This window comes from Ovis aries, chromosome 2 (assembly GCF_016772045.2).
Source record: "Ovis aries strain OAR_USU_Benz2616 breed Rambouillet chromosome 2, ARS-UI_Ramb_v3.0, whole genome shotgun sequence".
Lineage (NCBI taxonomy): Eukaryota > Metazoa > Chordata > Mammalia > Artiodactyla > Bovidae > Ovis > Ovis aries.
In genome coordinates, this window is record NC_056055.1 from 15,152,711 (window position 1) to 15,177,601 (window position 24,891).

A 24,891-nucleotide genomic window follows, 5' to 3' on the forward strand; every position below is an offset into this window, starting at 1 on the left:
CCTTGGAAGGAAAGTTATGACCAACCTAGATAGCGTATTGAAAAGCAGAGACATTACTTTGCCAGCAAAGGTCTGTCTAGTCAAGGCTATGGTTTTTCCAGTGGTCATGTATGGATGTGAGAGTTGGACTGTGAAGAAAACTGAGCACCGAAGAATTGATGCTTTTGAACTGTGGTGTTGGAGAAGACTCTTGAGAGTCCCTTGGACTGCAAAGAGATCCAGCCGGTCCATTCTAAAGATCAGTCCTGGGTGTTCTTTGGAAGGAATGATGCTACAGCTGAAACTCCAGTACTTTGGCCTCCTCCTGCGAAGAGTTGACTCATTGGAAAAGACCCTGATGCTGGGAGGGATTGGGGGCAGGAGGAGAAGGGGACGACAGAGGATGAGATGGCTGGATGGCATCATCAGCTCGATGGGCGTGAGTCTGAGTGAACTCCTGGAGATGGTGATGGACAGGGAGGCCTGGCGTGCTGCGATTCATGGGGTCACAAAGAATCAGACACGATTGAGCGACTGAACTGAACCTGTAAATCCTCTTGTATCACTTTAGATTCTTTGGTAAGATTCTGTAGAAGCCAACTGCAGCCAACCTAAGTCAGACATGAGATTTACTGGGGAGAGCGTAGCTGTGGAGATCTGCAATAGAGCAGGCTCTTGAGAGACTCCAGGAAGTAGGCTAGATAACTAGATAGCCTTTTCAAGTCATTTGTTGGGGGGAGGGGAGGGTGAAAAAAAACTCTAACCATTTTATTCGGTTCTTGTGTGACTCCGCTTAAGATTCAAATTCCAAGGGGAATGAAGAATTCACTTCATGGACTTTAAGAGTGGTGGGGGCATCTTGATGGATTTACCAATACTGCATCCATAGAGGAAAAGCAGTTTTTCAAATAAGAAGGGAAGGAGTTGGAGGGGTGCTGGGCAAAAAAAAAAAAAAAAATTCCATACCCTTTCATCTTCATGAAAAGTATATCCCACAGTTTTACTGATGTAGACTTTGAACACGGGGTGGGGGGGTCACCTGCTTTAGGTTATCCTATCGTATCCCTGACTGAGACAGGACCTCTCTACTAACAGGGATTGCCTTCCTTACCCGGTCAGCCCAGCATTTTAATTTTTCCTTCAGAATCTTCTGGATATTAAAAACATATATTTACTTGTGTTCCTTTTTTTTTTTTTTTTTTTTTGAGTTGAAGGATAATTGCTCTACAGTATTGCTTTGGTTTCTGCCACACATCAACATGAATTAGCCATATGTATACATATGTCTCCTCCCTCTTGAACCTCCCTCCCAACTCCCACCTTTTCCTACCCCTCTAGGTTTTTACAGAATCCCAGTTTGAGTTCCCTGAGTCATGTAGCAAATTCGTCCATTTCTATCTTTCCCCTTCTCCCACAGGATTTTCTAGAACAAATGAACTCCTTCTTCCGTCAGATGACAGTGCTCTGAGCTCTGACCCGGTGCCTTTACAACTGCCTGCCCTCTGCCTTTCCCAGAGTGTGGTCGTACAGTACAATGTGTCTCCCTGGACAGGGCTCCCATCGTACCCGTCCGCATGTCCTTTCGGTGCTTTCTGAGACTGGCACCTGTAGCTCTCCCTGGTTTGCCCAGCCGTGACCAGTTTGTCTTCTTGAGCCCGTCTCTTGCAGAGTCCGCCGCCAGTGCACCTTCATTCCCTGGTGTTCTCATCCCCTCTTGCAGTCAAGAATGCTGGCCTTGCCATTAGGCAGTTCTTGTTCTAATCTTCTTGCACAGTCTACTCTTCATATTTTCAGAGAGTAAATGTCTGAACTTTCTGAGACTCAGTTTCTTGATCTGGGATTTAATGCATACCTTTACTGGGTTGCTCGTGAATTGTACAGGATGACACACTTGAGACAATTTTCACAATGCTTTGAAACTAGGTGCTTAACACATTACAGTTATCCTTTTAAATATTGGCTTTATAATTTACAAAATCACCAATGGTGTTTTTTTTTTTTTTTAATCAAGTCATCAGTTCAGTTCAGTAGCTCAATCATGTCAGACTCTTTGTGACCCCATGGACTGCAGCATGCCAGGCTTCCCTGTCCATCACCAACTCCGGGAGCTTGCCCAGACTCCTGTTCATTGAGTCGGCAATGCCATCCAACCATCTCATCCTCTGTCGTCAAGCCATAAAGCAATAAAAATAAAGGTGAAAGATCAAAATAAAACGTGAAAAATCTTTCTTCTCTAGCTAATCCCAAGTCCCACCCCAAAATTAACCACTGGTATACACTCTTCCAGAAAGTTGAAAATATCTATTTCCTTACCCACAAACATACTTTGCTATTTCAGTGAAGAATATGACTGAGACAACTTTTTTGCCCATGTTTATATCTCTGCCTTTTTCCTTTTGATGGTTGCATAGTATTCCATAGTATGTATATGCCATCATTTATTTAACCATCTCCCCTTAGACCCCATTTAAATTTCCACTCTTATGTACATGTATGAATATTTCAGAAAGATCCTCTCCTAGAATGGAATTGGCTATGCCAAAAAATTTACACATTTTACATTTCAGTTAATAAATTACTATTGAAAATAAACTTTTCAATTATATTTAGACCCACAGTATATGAGAGGTACTCCTTCTCCATGTCCTCACCATAACTTGATATTATTAAATTTTTCATGTTTTGCAAACTATGTGTGTGTGTGTGTGTGTGAAGTCGCTCAGTTGTGTCCGACTCTTTGCGACCCTGTGGACTATAGCCCACCAGGCTCCTCTGTCCATGGGATTCTCCAGGCAAGAATACTGGAGTGGGTTGCCATTTCCTTCTCCAGGGGATCTTCCCAACCCAGGGGTCGAACCAGGGTCTCCTGCTTTGCAGGCAGACGCTTTATCCTCTGAGCCACCAGGGAAGCCTCTTATGGACTGAAAATCAGCTTGCAGAGCAGCTTTAGGTTTTGCTGATTTCCTGTAAGGTTCACTATCTTCTCTTGTGATCGATGGCCATTTGTATTTTCTAGTCTGCAAACTGCTTTCTGAAGCCATTTGTTTATTATTTTGACTGGGCCATCTTTAATTCATTGAAGTATTGAAGCTCTTTACATGTTATTTGTGATGTCTTTGTCTCCTATATAGCAAATATTTTCTCCCAGTGTATCTTCTATTAGAAAAGACCCTGATGCTGGGAAAGATTGAAGGCATGAGGAGAAGGGGATGACAGAGGATGAGATGGTTGGATGGCATCACACATGATGGACATGAGTTTGAGCAAGCTCCAGGAGTTGGTGATGGACAGGGAAGCCTGGTGTGCTGCAGTCCATGGGATCACAAAGAGTCGGACACAACTGAGCGACTGATATGAACTGAACTGATATCTTTTATCTTTTAAACTTGCCCAGGCTGACTTTTTCCAGTCATAAATTCTAAAATTTAAGTTATATTTCTTTTTTCTCTTTTGTCTTTCTTGTGTACTGTTTAAGGTTTACCTACTCCAAGAACATATTATAGCAGTATTATAGTATTTTTTTAAGATTTGGGTTTTTAGCCCATCTGAATTTTTTTGAAATAGTATATGGTATAAAGTGCTATGTATATATATTTAATGGATAATCAGTTGCTGATTTAAAATGCTTTTTTATTATATACTGAATTCATACTAAATTAGGCACTTGAGTTCATTCCTAGTTTCTCTGCTCTCTTCTATTGAGTTATATAGATATTACTGCATTAGTACCCAAAAGTATTTTAATTACTATAAAAGTATACATGATATACTGTTTGAATATTCTATATCTATTGCATATATATTCTGTTCAGTTCAGTTCAGTCGCTCAGTCGTGTCCGACTCTTTGCGACCCCATGAATCGCAGCACGCCAGGCCTCTCTGTCCATCACCAACTCCCAGAGTTCACTCAGACTCACGCCCATTGAGTCAGTGATGCCATCCAGCCATCTCATCCTCTGTCATCCCCTTCTCCTGCCCCCAATCCCTCCCAGCAGTCTTTTCCAATGAGTCAACTCTTCGCATGAGGTGGCCAAAGTACTGGAGTTTCAGCTTTAGCATCATTCCTTCCAAAGAAATCCCAGGGCTGGTCTCCTTCAGAATGGACTGGTTGGATCTCCTTGCAGTCCAGGGAACTCTCAAGAGTCTTCTCCAACCCCACAGTTCAAAAGCATCAATTCTTTGGTGCTCAGCCTTCTTCACAGTCCAACTCTCACATCCATACATGACCACAGGAAAAACCATAGCCTTGACTAGACGGACCTTAGTCGGCAAAGTAATATCTCTGCTTTTGAATATACTATCTAGGTTGGTCATAACTTTCCTTCAAAGGAGTAAGCGTCTTTTAATTTCATGGCTGCAGTCACCATCTGCAGTGATTTTGGAGCCCACAAAAAGAAAGTCTGACACTGTTTCCACTGTTTCCCCATCTATTTCCCATGAAGTGATGGGACTGGATGCCATGATCTTCATTTTCTGAATGTTGAGCTTTAAGCCAACTTTTTCACTCTCCACTTTCACTTTCATCAAGAGACTTTTTAGTGCCTCTTTACTTTCTGCCATAAGGGTGGTGTCATCTGCATATCTGAGGTTATTGATATTTCTCCCAGCAATCTTGATTCCAGCTTGTGCTTCTTCCAGCCCAGTGTTTCTCATGATCTCTTCAAGAAAATTAGAGACACCAAGGGAACATTTCATGCAAAGATGGGCTCAATAAAGGACAGAAATGGTAGGGACCTAACAGAAGCAGAAGAGATTAAGAAGAGGTGGCAAGAATACACAGAAGAACTGTAAAAAAAGATCTTCAAGACCAAGATAATCACAATGGTGTGATCACTCACCTAGAACCAGACATCCTGGAATGTGAAGTCAAGTGGGCCTTAGAAAGCATCACTATGAACAAAGCTAGTGGAGGTGATGGAATTCCAGTAGAGCTCTTTCAAATCCTGAAAGATGATGCTGTGAAAGTGCTGCACTCAATATGTCAGCAAATTTGGAAAACTCAACAATGGCCACAGGACTGGGAAAGGTCAGTTTTCATTCTAATCCCAAAGAAAGGCAATGCCAAAGAATGCTCAAACTACCACACAATTGCATTCATCTCACACGCTAGTAAAGTAATGCTCAAAATTCTCCAAGCCAGGCTTCAGCAGTACGTGAACTGTGAACTTCCAGATATTCAAGTTGGTTTTAGAAAAGGCAAAGGAACCAGAGATCAAATTGCCAACATCCGCTGGATCATCAAGAAAGCAAGAGAGTTCCAGAAAAACATCTATTTCTGCTTTATTGACTATGCCAAAGCATATATATTAGGTTGGTGCAAAAGTAATTGCAATTTTTCATTGTTGAACTTTACTGTTTGATATTGGAATACATTCTTAAATAAATGTCATTCTGTTATATATCATTTTAATGAGCATTTCTTGTTTTGTGTTTTTTTGTTAATGACATTACTTTCTGTTTATTTTATATTTATTTTAGACTATAGAAATAATGTTAGATAAAAAGCAAATTCAAGTGATTTTTTTATTCAAGTTCAAAATGGTCGTAAAGCAGCAGAGACAACTTGCAACATAAACAACACACTTGGCCCAGGAACTGCCAACAAATGTATGGGGAAGTAGTGGCTGAAGAAGTTTTGCAAAGAAGACAAAGATGAAGATGAAAAGGCTAGTGGCAGGTCATTGGAAGTTGACAACAACCAACTGAGAGCAATCATCGAAGCTGATGCTCTTACTTCACAGAAGTTGCCAAAGAACTCAGCGTCAATCATTCTATGGTCATTCAGCATTTGAAGCAAATTGAAAGGTGAAAAATCTCCATAAGTGGGTGCCTCATAAGCTGACCAAAAATCAAAAACACTGTTGTTTTGAAGTGTTTTCTCTTTATTCTGGGAAACAACAATGAACCATTTCTCAATCAAATTGTGCCATGCAATGAAAAGCGTATTTTATATAACAACCATTGACAACCAGCTCAGTGGTTGGACCAAAAAGAAGTTCCAAAGCACTTCTCAAAGCCAAACTTGCACTAAAAAATGGTCATAGTCACTGTTTGGTGGTCTGCTGCCAATCTGATCCACTACAGTTTTCTAAATGCCAGCAAAATCATTCCATTTGAGAAGTACACTCAGCAAATCAGTGAGATGCACTGAAAGCTGCAAAGCCTGTAGCTGGTATGGGTCAACAAAATGGGCCCAATGCTTCACCGTGACAGTGCCCAACTGCACATCACACAACCAATGCTTCAGAAATTAAACGAGTTGAGCTATGGAGTTTTGCCTTTATCTGCTATATCCTCCTGACCTCACACCAACTGATTACCACTTCTTCAAGCATCTCGGCAGCTTCTTGCAGGGAAACACTTCCACAACCAGTAGGAAACAGAAAATGCTTTCCAAGAGTCTGTTGCATCCCAAAGCACAGATTTTTATGCTACAGGCATAAACAAACTTATTTCTCATTGGCAAAAATGTGTTGATTATAATGGTTCCTATTTTGATTAATAAAGATATATTTGAACCTAGTTATAATGATTTAAAATTCACAATCCAAAACTGCACTTACTTTTGTACCAGTCTAGTACTATATGACATAATATGCATAGTATAATATATATGTGTATATATATTTATTTCACATGTAATCTGCATATATGCACACATATACCCATTTGGAGGTCCTGAGAAAAGACTATGGGATTTCACTGGTGAAAGAATTTACTTGTAGTATCAGAAATTAAATAACAGCTTGATGAATGGGTGGCATTTAACTGTACCTTGAGGTGAGAGGTGGCCATGGCTGACAAACCAAAGTGAATTTCAAGAAAAAGGAATTGCTTTAGCAAAATGACAGAGGCGAGAAGAAAGAGGTTATGATTCTGACCACCACCAACTCAAAAGAGCAAGTGTTATAGCTTGGTTGGAATATAAAAGAATATTTGGAAATGAAGATGTTGGGAATAAAGTTGGAGAAGTCAGGCGGGACAGGACCACAGTAGCCCCAAGGGCCAGGATGGGCACGATGAACCATTTTGGTTCTACGGGTGAGAAGGAGCCTTCAGAAGGGTTTAGCAGTGGCATGGCCTTACCTGAGCTTTAGAAAGATGATGGGTAGCGGGGAGATTCAAGGGAAGCCAGAACAGAGACAGGAAGAACAATCAAGTCTCTGTTGCAGAGTGTTAGGCAGAAGATGAAGAGGCCTAAATAAATTGCGGTCCAAAACACAAAGCTCCAGCAATGTTGTCATCAGCATTTTCTATTTTCCTCCTAATACGTTGTATTAAAAGGAACTGATTGGGGTTTGTAAAACTAAATCTTGTGTTTATCCAAGAACCAGAGTGGAAAAGGCAACTTTCCCACTTTTTTTGCCCCGAGAGGCCTCCAAGATTCTTAAAGTATTAAAAATTGTGCTGTCTGACTCTGAGTATCCTTGTAAGAGATGCTCTTTTAGGAGAGCAGCCCTGATCAGGGCCTTCTATCTGCAGGGATTCTCTTCTTGGCACTATGGACATTTTGGATCAGATAGTTCTTTGTTGCAGGCGCTGTCCTGAACATTGACGTTCAGTAGCATACGTGGCCTCTAGATGCCAGTAGCATCTCCCAGCCAGTTGTGACACCAAAAATGTCAACAGACATTGCCAGATGTCTGTCCCCTGAGGATCCCCTGGTTAATGGGCCCTTGGGCCAAGTTCTGTCTCTGGGTGGATTGGTAGTAGTTCCAAGAGGCTAGTAAAGTTGTGCTGGTGGAAAGCACTTGGGCTTCAGTGTTGGGCACTAACCCAACCTCACTACTTAGTAGCTGTAGGTCCTTGGAAAAATCCCATATAAGCTCACCAAGCCTCAGTCTCCTTGCCAAGAGAATAAAGATCATAATAGCAACTTGATTGGATTGTTTTGAAGATTAGATGAGTTGATATATGTGCGAAGAGGCAAATGCAGTGCTTGGCACACCACAGTTCTTCAAAAGATATGTGCTGACTCAGATGCAGTTATCTGCATCGCCTCTAGTTTTTCCTGATATCAAGGGATACTTTTATCTCTGCTGAAAAAATGCTTTAAAATCCTCAAATTAAATCTCAAGCTTTAGGGTCTTGCCCCTTTTTTTATATAAGGCACAGGAAGAAAATTGAGCTGATCACCAATATCCCAGAGTCCATCACCAGTCAACACCGGAGAGCTGCCTCCCTGTCAATATGTGAAGTATTTTTCTGAGTAATGCCATCGCAGGTGGTCCTAGTGGTAAAGAAGCCACCTGCCAGTGCAGGAGACTCAAGAGACCCAGATCCCTGAGTCGGGAAGAACCCCGGGAGAAGGAAATGGCAACCCACTCCAATATTCTTGCCCAGAGAATCCCATGGACAGAAGAGCCTGGTGGGCTACAGTCCATGGGGTCACAAAGAGTCAGGCACAACTGAGCAAGTGAGCACACACACACAATGCCATAGCAACCTAGGACAAGTCCTTCCCCTGGTTGGATTGCTGTGGCACCTCCATACAGATCAGAGCCTCTGGAGTTTTAAAAAGGAGAGTGTGACGAGCTGAAAGCAGTGGGTCTCACTCTACCCATGAAGACTCCAGATGTAATTGCTTCTCAAGTTTCACATGTATGTGGCGCCTCTCCCCCCCTTGTTTTCTCTCTCTTCTAACTCCTATTCTCTCTTTACTAAGAGGTTGATCTTTCTCCTCCACCGTTACTCTCTTTCTCTCACCATCTATAGAAAATTTAGTTTTTTTATGATGAATTCCATCCCCTGCTTTTTTCTGTCTTTCCCATATTGCCTCTTTCTCTACCTCTCAACATTTTTCTCTTAACTTCTCATTGCATATCTAGTATTTACCTGTGAAAAAAATAAAATATTCCCTGTTCATAGTTGTCAAAGTAGAAGACTTGAAGATTAAATTAAATTTCTTTTCATGTTTTAACCACATTTTAATTAGACGTCAGTTTAAAAACCTTCTGGACCCCTAAGAAGAAAGTCCTAGAACTCTTGACACAACTAACTTCATATCTTTCCCTCATCACTGTTTCCACAGAAATCTATTGGAATAATTGTAAGTTTTTCTTAGCAGCTGGTTTAGGCAGAGATGGAAGGATTAATGTGCAAGTACAGGAAAAAACACTGGGTGTTTAGAGAGTGCTGTTGTTTCAAGAATCTCTGGAGAGCTTGATTACTCCTAACAAGACTAGAAATACAGTCATTAACACTCACTTCAGCGGGACTCCTGCGCAAAAGGAACAGTTAAACACCACCAATCTCTCCTCCCCAGTACAAACACCTTTTCCTTCCAGTTCCTCATTCCTTTGGTTCCTTTTGAGCCAAACATCCCAGGACTCTTGGTTTCTTTGACAATTATCCTACAGCTCCTGGTGTAGGTGGTACTGGAAAATGAGGGATAATAATTGCCTTGGACAGGAGCCCAGGAAAGCCTCCTTTTTGCACATAGTAGGCACTCATTATGGCATTGAATGGAAGCCACAGTTACTCCATAGCTGGGGGTGGAATTTGTATCTTGAAACAACTCCCTGTGATTTAATCTTTAGTGTCTTGTATAACATGTATACACATCAAATAAACACAACACAGAAAGATTTCAAAGAGAGACCGGCTGTTTTCATAGGCTGATCAAATAAGGATGAAAAATAGCCCAGGCAATAGTTTGGTGGTGTTTGCTCCAGAAAGTGCCCATCAGTTCCCTGGGAAATTTTGCTGACCTTGGCCAGGCCCAGGCTTTGGGTGTTTCCATGGAGACACCACCAAAGCTTATAGGAAAAGCAATTCAACATATAACCAATGGAATAGGCTTACGTACAGGAACTCCCACTTGATTTTTGGAGCTCAGACTAGGCATCCCTCCATTTGCAAGGTCTTCCTCATTGCTTAGAGGAGACCGCTCTGCTTCCTTCTCTTTGATCTCTTGTTTATCGCTTTTGACATGCTGCATTGTAATAATCTCTTTCCTTATCTCTCCCCATTTGATGGCAGAAACAAAATTTTGCCCTTCTCTGTATCTATACAGGGTCTACAAAGTGTCCATCCCAGACCAAGACTAATAAAAAGAAGTCCCCTCTGGTGGTCCAAATCCCACCCACTGCCTATTTTTCTAAATAATGTGTTATTGGTACACAGCCAGGCTCATTTGTATACAGATTGTCTATGGTGGCTTTGCTGCTACAATGGCAGTGTTGAGTGGCTGCAGCAGAGAGCACATGACTCTCAGAACCTAAGCTACTCTCTATGCAGCCCTGCACTGTGGCACCCAGCCAGTTTGAGTCAACCACACCACTGCCACAATTATGTTAACTCGAACTGGGGAGGCCAGAGATCCTTGAAATAAGAGAGTCCATTCTGGCTTCTCTCAAGAAGACCTTATCCTTTGCTTCAAAAACGTGGAAACCATCTCACCTCCCTCCCCACCTCATTTGATTTTTGTCCTCATTTTCCACCCCCTCCAGGGTATTTCTCTGATAGGCTCTTCTTTCATTCCAGTAATGCAATATGATTTCTCTGCAAGATATCATTTTTGAAGTGTGTTTTACATCATAGTAAATAATACTAATAGTACTAAGTGAAAAAGAAAAAATGTACAGAGTCTAATTCTAGCTAATGTGTTCCAAAAGCAAAGTCTGGGGACAAAGAGAAAAAAGAGTACTACAGTGTTGGGAGTGATTGCTTCTAGATAGATAAGCTTGGGTGATGTTCACTCTTTTCTTTCGACTTGATATATTTACAATAGGAAAGAATCCATCACATCCATCACGTGTCTCTGCTTTAAGCAGTTCTGAACAGGGCCTCTGTTCTTACAGACACTGTCTCAAATGGGCCCTCCCACATTGCTACATATTAGACTTACTCATAAATCCTACCTATGATTCATCTGTATCATATTTGTGAAACTGCTCTGGATAAAAGTGACTATGTATGTGGAGAATATTGTCAGCTCCATATTTTGTAATTTAGAAAAAAAAAAAACCAGGTCATCCCCAAAATCTAATTTGTAATATCAGTTCTATTTCTCAAGTCTATTGATGAAGACAGATTCCACTTTTGCACTTGCTTTCTTTAATGAGGTGGGTTTTTTTGTTTTTGTTTGTTTTTTGTTTGTTTTTTCCCCTAATCCAGATTTCTAGTTTTTGCCAGAGGCTAAAAGAGAAAGCAGTGTATACAGTTTGGGTAAGGTAGAAAGACAGTGGGGCATGGTGCCTTCAAAGGTGGGTTCCAACTCAGCTTTGATGCCTTCAAACTATGTGATCTTGGGAGGGGCACACCAGCTCTCAGAGCCTGCTTTCTCATCTGCAAGATGGTAATACTAACAACTCACTGGGTTCCTGGGGGGATTAAAGAGAGCAGTTTTCATGCAGGCACTTAATGTCAGTCTAGTACCCAATAGGTGCTTAATAAATAGTCTTTTATGAAAATAAAGAAATGTGTTTAAAGCCAGTGAAAGCACTTGCTGTGGAAGGAGTTCAAGGTGCTGCCCTGGAAGAGCCCCGGGAGGAAACGATACTTCCCTTCTCCCTGACTCAGCCAGAAGCAGGAAGAATCTTCATTCGTGTGCTCTCCTAATTATGTTCTGCAGTCCATCTGAGTACAGAGCTCTGAGAGATGATTCAAGGGATCCGGCCCAGCTTGGCCTCTGCTTTCCTCTGCCATCTTCAACATGCCCTTGTTTGCTCATCTGTAACATGAAGCCTTCAGACAAGAATCTCTGTGAGGTTTTAAATTTCTAATACAAAGAGGCTGTGACTCATAAGATTGCAAAAGCATGTCATATTGACCAAATAAGCCAATAAAGTCTTTGAAAATGTCACCTCCAAAACAGAGACATACAACACGGGTACAATAGTTTCCCACATGTTTTCATGTCTGTGATCCTCAGAACAGTCCTGGGAGATGGGAAAGACAAGTATTATGATCCCTGGTAAAAAAGAAGGGAAAGACACCCTTCGTCACATAGTTTGCAAAGGACTGAACCTGGATACGAGCCTAGGTCTGCCTATTAGCAACTTTCGCAAACTTCCTACTCTACTAAGAATATGTTTCCGTGCTCTGGCTTACTGGCTTTGAAGACCTTAAATTTCCAGTGACTCCTTTATTAGATTACCCACATCTTTTTCTCTTTGACTCTTGGTCTTCCTTGTTGTTCTCTAGAATTTGTCTTGTTCTGGGAAATTCATTTGCACGGGGTCATCTGTACAACGTCCTCAGTCTAGCTTTTATTGAAGGGGCATATCAAATTGAGAGATACTCCTTCTCATTTTCATTGGAAAATGCATTCACTGCATTTTCATTGGTAAAGGCCTTAATGCTGGGGAAGAATGAAGGCAAAAGGAGAAGTGGGCGGCAGAGGATGAGATGGCTAGATAGCATCACTTACTCAATGGACATGAATTGCAGCAAACTCCAGGAGATAGTGGAGGACAGAAGAGTCTGGCTTGCTGTAGGTCAAGAGGTCAAAAGAGTTGGACACGACTTGGTGACTGAACAACAGCAACCCTCAGAGTGTAGCAAGTGACGTCAGAGCTTAGTGCTTAGGCTCAGGCACAGCTCTTCCTTCCATTGCCTCTGGAATCCGGAAGAGAGTCACTTCAAACAGAACTCCCACTGGGTCTGTACAGGGGAAGGGAATGGCTCTGGTAGGAAGTAGCCTGGACTGGAGACTGAGTGCTGGGCCACTTGGGGCCACTTACCCTCCTGGGAGCCTCGGTGTCCCCAGGGGCACACGTGTAATGTAAAGTGCCCAACCATCTTTCCTTGACTTTAACCAATTGACTCAGATAGCTTTTCCTCTGAGAAGTCTTCCCCAATTTCCTCAAGCAGGATCACCGATCTTCCTCTTTATCCCTACATCACAGTGATTGTCTGCTGCATTGCCTACTTAGCACATCTGCACGCGCGTGCTCAGTTGTTCCAGGCGTATCTGCCTCTTTGCGACTCTGTGGACCTAGCCCACCAGGCTCCTCTGTCCATGGGATTCTCCAGGCAAGAATACTGGAGTGGCAGATTCTTCATCCCACTGAGCCACCGGAGAGCCCACTTATTACATGTATTACTGTTACGTGCTTACTTACCTACCTTTCCCACTACACAGAAAGCTTCTTGAAGGCAGTGACTATGTGATTTTTTTTTCTGTACTTTTTTTTCAGTCTGAGCTATTGAAATCCCTTAGGCATTCAGACTTCAGGTTTGCAATATTGTACCCTGGCAGCATCTTCATAAGGACCTCATGGGCCTTACAGGGCCTCCCCTAATCCCTGACCTGCCTGGCTCTTCACGCTCTGTCCACACTCCTCCTTTTGCTGTAGTCTCACTGGCTTCCTTTCTGTCTGGCCCACAGAGCACTCTCCTGGCTTGCCTCTTTGAGGGAACTCTTCTTTCTTTCTGGAATTCTCCTCCCCCAGAAACCTCTAGGCTAACTTCCTCACCCTCTTCATGTTTTCACTTTGATCTCACCATCTTAATGACACTGAACTTGACCCCTTCTTTAATTCGGCAGCTTCTTTCCCAGCTCCCATCCCAGGCTCAACATTCCTGCTCTTCCACAGCAGTTATCAGCTTTGAACATACTGCTTGTTTTTATTTACCTGGCTCCCTCTCTAGTTCGTCAGTTCCGAGAGAAGCACTCTTTGCTCTGGTTCACTGGTATAGCCCATGTGCCTAGAAAAGTGTCACGCACACAGTAGGCTTTCACATGGTGCTGCTGCTGTTTACTTGCTCAGTCATGTCCGATTCTTTGCGACCGCATGAACTGTAGCCCGCCAGGCTTCTCTGTTCATGGAATTCTCCAGGCAAGAATACTGGAGTGGGTTGTCATGCTCTCCTCCAGGGGATCTCCCCAACCCAGAGATCAAATCCGAGTCTCCAGCTTGGCAAGTGGGTTCTTTACCACTGATCCACCTGGGAAGCCGCCAGTAAATGCTCACATACAGTTGCTAAATTAGTCTATCTACTTTTTTTTTTTTTTTTCCCTTCTGCTTGGGCTATTTAAATCTCCCAGAACAGTCAGGCTGCGTGAACTCTTCCAATATTCTGGACCTAACATTTCAGCTGATAGCTTTGACTGTCCTCTGGCCTTTGTGTAGGCATGACCCTAAAGATATTGAGTCCCGTGGTATAACTTTGCCCACAGGACATGATGAGTCCTTGATACTCAAGCTCTTCTATAGCAATGGTTTTGCCTTTTGAAAAAAAATAAAAAATCATGTTTCTTCTTATACAATAGTTCCAAAACTGAATATTCAAAATGGGTGGAGGTGTTCTAGGCCCCCTGGAAGGTAGGATGCCCTCCCCCACATTTAGAGAGTCCTGGACTAGAGCAGAAAGCCCTTTCTGTGGGTTCATCTTCCCCCACTTTCCTTGTCTTTCCGCCTCTACGAGTCATTAACTGTGCTAATCACAACTAAAACAAAGCTAATAATTGGTTCTTGGAACGTTGTGTAATGCCATGGAATGTTGCCACTGGCCTCTGAGAATCAGCCCCTAACTCTGCTCAGAGTAATTTCTCAGGGATTTTTAACTCAGCCCATCTTTAAGCTGAATGTTTATCATTTTCCTTTTTATTGTTTCTGGCTCCTCCCTTGCCTTTGAAGTTTCTGAAATCTTTAAGCACTTGGCTGGTCCCTATACACCACAGGTCTTCTCCCTCAAAGAGGGCACCTGGCCAAGAGAAAGGAATCGGAGCTCCTCTCTTGGCTGAGCCCATAAAACAATCAGATTGCTCTGCAGCCTGCCATCTGAAACGTGAGCTGTGCTAAAAGTACAGATAATGCAGCATGTTCCAAGGAGATTAGAATATCCCAGTGGGATTTCGGGTGAATGGAGAGGGAGAGTAAGCAAGTCCTCCACACACAGTGTAACCCTCTCTTCTCCAGACTGCATCATCTTTGGGGAAGGCGAAGGGCATAGACCTCTGCTCCCTCTCTCTCTCACTATCATTTTGATTGGTGAAATGTTACAGTTTGCAGCTGACTTTTCTTCATGAAGCTATTTCCTTGTTCTCTTTTGTACCACTTGGTAACTTCCATCAGTACTTATCCTCTCCTTGGCCTTGATAATCCTGGATCCCGAGGTAGCCTCACAGGGGAGGCAAACCCCAATGCTTATGCTAGCGCTCTTGTTAATTTCCCCCAAAGTTAGGAGACTTCTTCCCCACCTCCCACCTCTCATAGGGTTTTCAGCTCTTTTGACACTTTCCAAGAGAATGCGTGGGCTCCAGCTACCCTTCCATGAGGAGGCCCTGGACAACCTAGCTCAGAGCCCAGAGTGAGCATCCATATTGAAGAGAAAGCAGATTATGTGTTTGAAGCTTAATTCTCAGAAGATCAGAGTCAAGATAGGCTTTATTCTTTCACAGACTTGTTCAAACTTGAGGAAGTTAAAAAAGTTGAGGTGATTGGATTCACCCAACTCCAATGTCAATTTCTTAACAGGTTTTTTTTTTTTTTTTTTTTCACTTTCTTGGCCTCTGCTTGTTATCCTTTCGACCATGTCCAAGAAGCTCAAAGTTAACCTTCCATTGGGCCAGCAGCACTATGATGAAATCTGTGTACCTGGTAGGAATGATAGTATATGAAGCAGCCTGCAGATAGGGCCACATGAGGCAAATGGTGATGGGGCTCAGAGAGTCTCAAATTTAGCGTGAGTGAAGGTATGGCAGGGCCAAGCCTACCTGTGTGTCCCAAACCTCCAGTAATCAATTTCCTGTAACAAAAGCTGGCTAGACAACAAGACTGATGAAGCTCCAGCTGTCAGTGAAAGAGGGAAAGTGTTCCTGCCTATTTTGTGAGTTTATAGAATTCTGAACCTTTAGTTTGTCCAGCTTCAGTCCTTGTCATTCTTTAGTAGGGGGAGTTATGAGGATCATACCAGTTGTCAATGAACGGTTTCTTATTGGGGAGAAAGCAGCAAATGCCACAATGTCTCTGCCAAGTGTTGTTCAGTTGCTATCTTGTCTGACTCTTTGTGACCCCATACACTGCAGCACAACAGGCTTCTTGGTCCATCACTATCTCCCTGAGTTTGCTCAAACACATGTCCATTGAGTCGGTGATGCCATCCAACCATCTCATCCTCTGTTGTCCCCTTCTCCTGCCTTCAATCTTTCCCAGCATCAGGGTGTTTTTCAATGAGCCCACTCTTTTCATCAGGTGGCTAAAGTATTGGAGCTTCAGCTTCAGCATTAGTCCTTCCAATGAATATTCAGGGATGATTTCCTGAATTAAAATGACTGATCCCCTGAAAGGATCACTGGTTGATCTCACCCAGCTACAATGTGCCTGATCAGAGCCCCTCCTGTCTCGTTTGGATGTTTTTGTTGATGGTGAGCTTCCAATACCCACAGGCAGCCAAGTTCATGAGCATAATACTATGTCTTTGGACTTTTCTGATTGTTAGAAATGTGTGATGATGTGGTCTGAATGCCTACTGAATTGATAGCTGTCTCTTGAAAAATATCAGGATCTTATGGTCCCCATTATTTTTTCTAGGAATTCGCAAGGAAAATTTGCGTCCCCCAAACACGTATGACTTCGTCCAGCTGCCTAGGCTCAGAACAGTAGCTGCTGTAGGAGTTATAGGACACTGCGCACCCTCCAGGGCCTCAGCCGCTCCAGGTTGCTGGCTGTTCTCGCACTCTTTCTCTCCTGATTCTCTGTGAATCAAAACGTCTGCTTTCTCCTAGCTCCCAGGAGAGATTTGCCTCAGCATCCGCAGTCTGCAATCCTAACCTCACTCCCAACATGGGGATAGAAAGAATTCATTTTATCCCTCCAAAGAAAGCTACAAGATCCCTGGACCAAATCAATCCCCCTTAACGCCATGAGAGAAGGCTTCTAATAGTTAACATTGCTTGCATGAGCACGCACGCATATGCGCACACACACACCCTATTTCAATTAAAAGCATTTGGATTAATTCTTTGCCTTAGGTCAGTTTTCATAGAAGCAGACCCTGAGATCATAATTCAAATGCAAGTGATTTATTAAGGAAGTGTTCCCAGGAGAACTTGGAAAAGCAGCAAGGGAAACAAGATAAGGAAGGGGAAGAAGGCGAGCGAGGGTGCAATTTCAGGCAAAGTCCAACCTCAGCCTGATCCCACAGGAGACTCTGGAGTAGAAATTACACCTGAGCTCATCCACACTCAAGGCCAGGGAGCTGAGCGTTCAGACTGTTCACTCCAATCAGTCATTGGCAAAGGGCCACCCCAGCAGGTTGCAAACTCCCAGGTATTTCTGTTAGGGGACGCACACTGACTGGATCCGCCCACCCTGGCCAGGCACCAGAGTAACCACTTTTGTGAGTTATTTTCCGACAGTAGGTCCTGGTAAGGAACGCAGAACTAATAAGCCACCACCAACAGGAAGAGTTTCGGAAAGATCAGAAGGAGACACCGTATGTCTGACCACTTCCCAGAATCCTGCTCACTAGCATCCATCTTGGCTGAGCAATGCGTGCACCACCAGGAAGAACTCTAAGTGAGAATGATTGGTCAAAGGCAATCCAGAAACTAATCCCATCACCATAAAGCCTGAAATTGCGAGCCACGAGGCAAAGCAGCTCTCCTGGGTTCCCTTCCCCTACTGTTCTCCACCTGGGCGCCCCTTCCCAATAACATCTCTTCCTTTGTGTGTCTCCTCAGACAGTTCGTTTCTGAATGTTAGACAGGAGTCCAGTCTTAGGCCCTGGAAGTGGGGTCCCCCTTCCTGCAACATTTCCAACTCTCAGAGCTGTTGGGTACAGTGGCTCCAGCAGCCAAGGGTAGCATCTGGTAGAAGCAAAGACCCCAGAAGCCGGGGAAAGGTGCAAGGAAATGCAGAAGGGGCCTGCCAGGTTCTGGATAGAGCGTCCGCATGTCTACTCACCCACCCACATCACCCCCAGTGAGTTTGCTTGGCTCTAGACTTTCTATGCTGCTCACATGGCTCAGAATCTGGACTATAAAAAAAATGGTCAACAAACACTGACTGGAGTTCTCAGGGTGGGGTGGGACTGGGAAGGTTCTGCCTCATCACACACCCCACTGAGTGGATACAATGCAGTCTAGGTCCATACTGACTGTCTAGTGTACATTCACATTTGGATGGGCACTGTTCAAATAAATCTTTGGAAATCATTTTATAGAGGCCGCTGTGACGTCTTGTTTGCTGAGTCTCTGTGTGCATATGAGCTTGGTCATGTCCCCTCCTTTGCTAGAGCCTTTGATCCAATTGCCCATCAAGACCAGTCAAATCACCTCCCAAGATGATAAAGACTTTTACAGGCAAATCCAGAGCGTGTCTCCCAGTTCCGCATTTGCTGGCATCTCTTAGAAAACACGCTTGTGTCTATGCAAAATCAGCCACATAAAACTCCTCTGCAAAGATAAACACAAACTCAAATCAAGCTGCTTTTACTTTCTTACAGTAAACAAACCAAAAGCTAGATAGCTCTCACATTAAGTCTTTATCTTGGTGGGTGTATTTATATTTAGTTTTCCAATAATAATTACTAGAACCTTGGTGCTGTATCATTTTATGCCCAAGAACCTACAACGGGACAAAGGAATCTCAAGTCACTACCATTTCAGTTTTCACCAGAGTTTTAATAACTCAACGTTAGGTTCTGTTGGTTTGTTTTTTTTTTTTTACTCTCCTTTTTTCTCTCCCTTGAGTAAATAAAAGCATATGTTCTGGTCCCCCTTCTCTTTATATCACCTTAAAAAGCAGGAGAGAGAAAACCCTGAAGAGCAAAGCTCTTAAGTCAAACCAGTCCATGCGAGTTAGAGTCTCATGTCTCTTAACAGAATTCATCCGGCTTCCTCTGACACCCGCACTAATCCCTGGCACACGGTGGTAGGCATTATGAAAGTGTGGCTCCCAGTCTCTCTCCCCTTCGCTCCCTGTGACTCTGGCCCTACTAAAGTCCTCCCCCTTTGCTCTCTCCCAGCCCCTGAGTCTCGCCTTGATAACTTATTTTACTGCTCCTCTGCTTGTCCGCTGCCTCCACCGAGACACAGAAGTGAGTGAAACCACATTTTCGAACATTTACTCTGTACCAGGTAACATCTACCATGCACCGTCTTATTTTAATCCTCACAGACTCCCCTGTGAAGTAAAATCGTTTCCCCCATTTTAGGTACAAGAAAACTGAGGTACGAAGGATTCTGATGGCTGTTCTAAGATCGTGCAGTGAGGGAGGGCTCAGAACCTGAAGCGGCGTCTAAGTCCAATCATTCCAGTCCTGCGTAGTTTCTGCTCCCCGGGATTGGCTCTGGGTCCTCAACCCCCATGTGAACACTGAGGAATGTTAAGTATTTCTGAGACTCCACATTCATAATCCAGTTATAAAAAAACTCTGATTTTAAGCACATGAAAATCTATTTAAAAAAATCAACAGCATACACTTGGGAAAGAGAAGTGATATCTTCCTTCATTCTGAAATGCCTGTAACTCACCAGCATTATTGTCAGCCTGGAGAGAGACCGAAAGAACTCTTGTTTATGACTTCAATGGAATGATTTTGTAACACACGTTTTTAAAAACGCTTTTAATATATGGTTCAATCAAACAACAATCCCTATGGCTTGCAACTCAAAATGTCACGGTGGTGAAATTCTCCTTAGTCACTGCTGTAAGTTCAGTGGAATGTGCTGGGACACGGAGTCTGTGAAAGCAAACAGCTTCGTTGAGCTGTCAGATCACATAATGTACAGCCTCATACTACGACACTGTCATCAGGAGGACGGCTTAGACTGTGTGCTTCACAAACCGAGAAACTGGTTTCTAGAAGCCTGGCTTTTCACTGAACGCTCTTTAAAGCCGAGTTAATGTGTTTCCTACTGTTATAACAACGACATGTGAGTCACACATGTGGTTTCGAGATTCCTAAACTGGGACTGTGTGGCTGCTGATGTAATCAGAAGTAACCTTTGGGTCTTTGAGACGAGAAGCTTCGGGAGGAAAACTGCCCAGCAGAGTTAACTGCCGATTTCCCCGAGCACTATCACCAGCATTCCAGCATTTAGGTCTCCTTGGGAAATTGTTCATTAATAGCCTATTTTTATTTGGAAAATGTCTTTACTACTGAGGCAAATATTCCAGGATTTTGCCCACAAGCTCATCTTGACCCACTGTCCAGAGGTAGTTTGTTGTGGGGGAAAAGAACCTGAAGTCGAGTGTCAGGTGGATTGACATGTGAGTTCCAACTCTGCCATTCACCAGCTGTGTGATTTCAGATAGGTTACTTGACTCCTTTGAGCCTTGATTCTTTAATCTGGAAAGCAGGGAAATTATTTCTATCTCACAACATAGTGAGAATAACATTAGAGATAGAATAGCATCTGATAATGAACCAACTAATCGAAAAATACCCTGATGTGGGAAAGACGGAAGGCAAAAGGAGAAAGGGGTGGCAGAGGATGAGATGGTTAGATAGCATCACTGACTTAATGAACAGCTGAGCAATTTCCAGGAGCCTGGCATGCTGCAGTCCATGGGGTCACAAAGAGCCAGACACGACTGAGTGGCTGAACAACACGACAATAGAACTATAGGACACAACGCAGACAACCAGGTATTCTGACCCAGTCCTGCCCCCGGGTAACCAGGCTTGATTAATCCTCTGAATCCTGAGCCCTGCGTGGCCAAGATAGGAACCGGCACTAGTTCTGGGCCCTCCCGACGCTTGTTTCTCTCCCCAATCTCCTAACCACAGGATTCATTCAGACAATCCCCAGGGCTTCACAGGAAGCAAGTGGAAGATGAGAATAAGACAGGGAATGGAGGTGGTGGTGTTGAGCTAGATCTTGCGAGAACAGTCTTTCCTACGGGACTGCCATCTGTCAGTCATTAAGATCGCAAAGCAGCAGGAGTATGTGATTGAGAATTCTGACCTTCAGAATTTCTGTAAGCAGCCGTTTTGCTTTATAATAGGAAGGAGGATGTCAGCTGTGCAAGAGGAATACCATGGAAATGCTGAAGTTTCATGTGGGGCAGAGATCATGGTGGAGGAGAAATCATTAGTCTTCTGAGAGCTATGGATGATTCATTAAGCAGGAAAGAGGAGGATCCTCGGAAGGTTGTTACAATCATCCAGAAGAAGGGAGCATGAAGGATTTGCTCTGCTAACCGCATTGTAGCTCTTGCATCCTCAGTCTTCTTCCAGTTCAAAAGCTTTTCCATATATACTCTGTATTTTGAGCCTCACCCCAGCACTATGACTCAGGAATCTCCTTTTGAGAGATGAGAAATCTGAGGCACAGAAGCCCTGTCTGAGCTAGAATTCTCTGCAAGATCACACTGGAGAAAGGGCTGCGTGTTGCCTCAGTGGAATGGGTGTCCCTTGGTTTGTACTTCTTTCTTAATTGCATCATAAACTTGGATTATATCCTGAAGGTCTGGGGAAGGGCAAAGGCTGTTATCCAGTTTATAAGGTTTTGGTTTTTTTTTTTTTTCATGTTCTAGTGGTTCTATTCCAAAAGAAGTAAGAAGGGAAAAATGCAAAAAATGATATGCTGCCTTAAAATTCTGTAGTGAAACCCAAGAACATGGAGTGGCTATGCTTTTAAAAGTTTATTTAAAAAAAAAAAAAGAAAGAAAGAAAAGTCTTTAAGAAGCATTAAGCATTTTTATCTTATCAAAGTCTGATATGCAAATGAGAAATCACTTCCTCTTTCTAAAAAAAATAACAATCATAATTTCTTATCATATTCCAGGCAACGTGGCAAGTATATTACATTCATTATGCCCTCAACCCAATGGGACGGATATTACTATTCCTTTTCTTAGAGATGAAGAGGAGACTTAGAGAAGTATGGACATTTAGTTCACAAGTGGCAGAACCAGGATGTAAATACATTCTGAGGCTCGAAAGCCAGAACATGCGCTCTTAGTCTTAACTGCCACCTCCCAGAAACTGTACTGACAGATCCCACACATATGTGGGATGTGAATTATGGAAGGAAAAAAAGAGTCTCACAAGGGAGGAATTATAACTCTAAATTCTCAGATAAGGGGATTCAAGTGCAAAATTCTTTGACTTCTCCATGGCCACACAATCGGTCAGGGGAGGAGGCGTCAAGATTCAGATGCAGGACTTTGATTTTGTGCCAAGGGCTGTTGCTTTCCTCACACCTGGCATTGTATCTCTTGATGAGAAAAAAACTGGGTTAGTGCAGTTCCTTCATAGGAAGAAATCATTGAATTGTACAAAGACTTGCAGCAAGTGGGACCACCCCACTTGCTACCAAAATACTCATTTACTCAGTCACCAACCAGTGTTTATAGAGCATCTAGAATGTCAGGCATTGTCAAGTACCTTGGAGTACAGGATGAGCACAGAGTAAAACATAGAGCTCTCTAGCTCATGGTGCTTATCAGGTCACCAAAATACCTTCATTTCCAGACACACTTTCCCGATACTGACGGAAAAAGGCATCTATCTCTAAATCTGTGATTTTCTCCTGACTTTCCCCCTGAGTCCCTCATTGCCTTGGACACAGTCTAGCTGCTTTGGGGGGAATGCTTAGAGCTGTAATCACAGGGAAGGTGACTGCTGTGCATGCAAGCTTGTGCATGCTAAATTGCTTCAGTCGTAGACTGCCAGGTTCCTCTGTCCATAGGCTCCTCTGTCCATGGGTTTCTCCAGGCTAGAATACTGGAGTGGGTTGCCATGTCCTCCTCTAGGCAATCTTGACTATTGTGCAAACACATTAGACCCCTCCTTTACTAGCATGGATTAGCAGCTCGTTCTGAGTGACTCTGGCTGTGGTCAATGCCAAGCAGCAATCTCAGAGCGCAGACATGTGCCTTGATGTCATCCTGAGTACAGACACCTGCACAGCAAGTCTCTTCGGACCTTCCTTGGGATGGCCTGCATTAGACCTGATGGTTTTCTGAGCCCTGTGGATGGACTGCCTTTAGGAATCTTTGGCATTCCTGCTGCCTGGAAGAGCTACCAAAGGGAGGGTCCTCAGAGTGGTGATGAGAGGGTATCTGGTTTGTCTTCCCTGAATGCAGGGAAGGACTGGAAAGAAGCAATCTGATGAGATGGTTTGGCCATTAGCAGTTTCCAGCTGACTTTGCCAGGCCCAGAGGAACTATGACCTAACCTCTGCTTCAAGGAGACTACAAACAAATGTAAACAATCAGTTTCCAAGGCCAGCATCCAGCTCCTGGTGTCTTGGTCCCCCTCTGCACTGTAATGTATGTCTCAGTATCCTGGTAACTGCTGGGAAAGGCTCTCAGCTGTGATGACCAGTACCGACTGTGATCTCAATAGAAGGCAAGGTCCACATGTATACCTCTTTTCACAGTTAACAAGATCCTGCTAGTTGCAGTACCTCACTCCATACCCATAATAATATGGAAAGGCCAGTTTTGCTGTTCTCATGTCACAAATGAAAAAACTGAAGAGTTAGCAGCACAACTGGGGCTAGACACTAGGTCTAGCAACTAATGGAATGATTCTCCATCTTTTGCTTTATGATAAAATGAGATGATTAATATGATGGTAAGAACTTCCTTGAAAATTTCTGATATGGGTTTCATATGAATACTATATAAATAAATTAGTAAGTGCATACGTAATACTTTTCAGGCAGTAGTAGTGGTAAAGAACCCAACTGCCAATCCAAGAGATGGAGACAAGATCCTCCCAACCCAGGGATTGAACCCAGGTCTCCTGCACTGCAGGTGGATTCTTTATTGTCTGAACCACCAGGGAAGCCCAAGAATACTGGAGTGGGTAGCCTATCCCTTCTCCAGGGGATCTTCTCAACCCAGGGATTTAACCCAGATCTCCTGTATTGCAGGCAAATTCTTTACCAGCTGAGCTACCAGGGAAGCCTATATAAATAAATTAATAAATACTTCTGAAGTGACGCTAATGGTAAAGAACCCACCTGGAGATGCAGGAGATGGAACAGATGAGTTTGATCCCTAGGTTGGGAAGATCCCCTGGAGGAGGGCATGGCAACCCACACCAGTATTCTTGCCTGGAGAATACCATGGACAGAGGGGCCTGGTGGGCTACAGTCCATGGGGTCACAAAGAGTTGGACATGACTGAAGCGACTTAGCACGCAGGCATGCATACATAATGCATATATATATATATATGGCATTTAGCCTTTTACTTGGCACAAATAGTCCCTCAGTAAGAAATACCTTTTTTTTGGTTTGTTTAAACTAAGGCAGCAGAATTTTTGGCCTATGATTTGTGAAGTCAGGTGAACTTAGAATGATATCATGACCCTGGCCAGGTTATTTAACCTCTCCAGGTATGTACTAGTTTCTTTATCTGAAAATGGGAAAAGAATTAAAACAAAAAAGTTCCTAAGGTTTCAGTGAAAGTCATAAAGATAAAAGATAGGAATTTTCTCCCTAACCATTCTTTTGGTAAGGCGGTGTTGAGGGGAACTCTGTCTCCTTCTTTGGCTATGTACTTCGTGCCTAAAAGATGGAAGAATGTACTCAGTTCTTAAGTTTATAACTGTTCTCTGAGATGTTACAGTGAAAATATTTACATTCACAAACAGGAAACCCTTTGCTATCACGCTAAGCATGAACACTGCACTGTTTTGTACAGATCCCAGTGGTCTCAGACTCTCCCAGTCTCCACAGTAGTCACTTCTGTGACATCTATGTCTCATCCCGATTGGAGATCCTGGCACTTCTAAGGATGCTGTGTAAGTTCTTGGCATTTGCGAGACTTGCCACAGCATGTCCCGCTTCCCCAGGCTCTGGGATGATAGCCTTTGCTTACTCTATAGGCCCAGTTGAGTCTCCTTCTCCAGCCCAGATACTAACTTCCCTCAGTAAGTTCCTCAAACAAATGCCTGGAGGTGGAAGTAAGCAAGAGGGCAGGCCCACAACACAAAGACCTTTAAGAGCTCTGTGAAGAGAAGGGGAATTTTCTCCAGATGCCTTTTCCCAATCTCCTA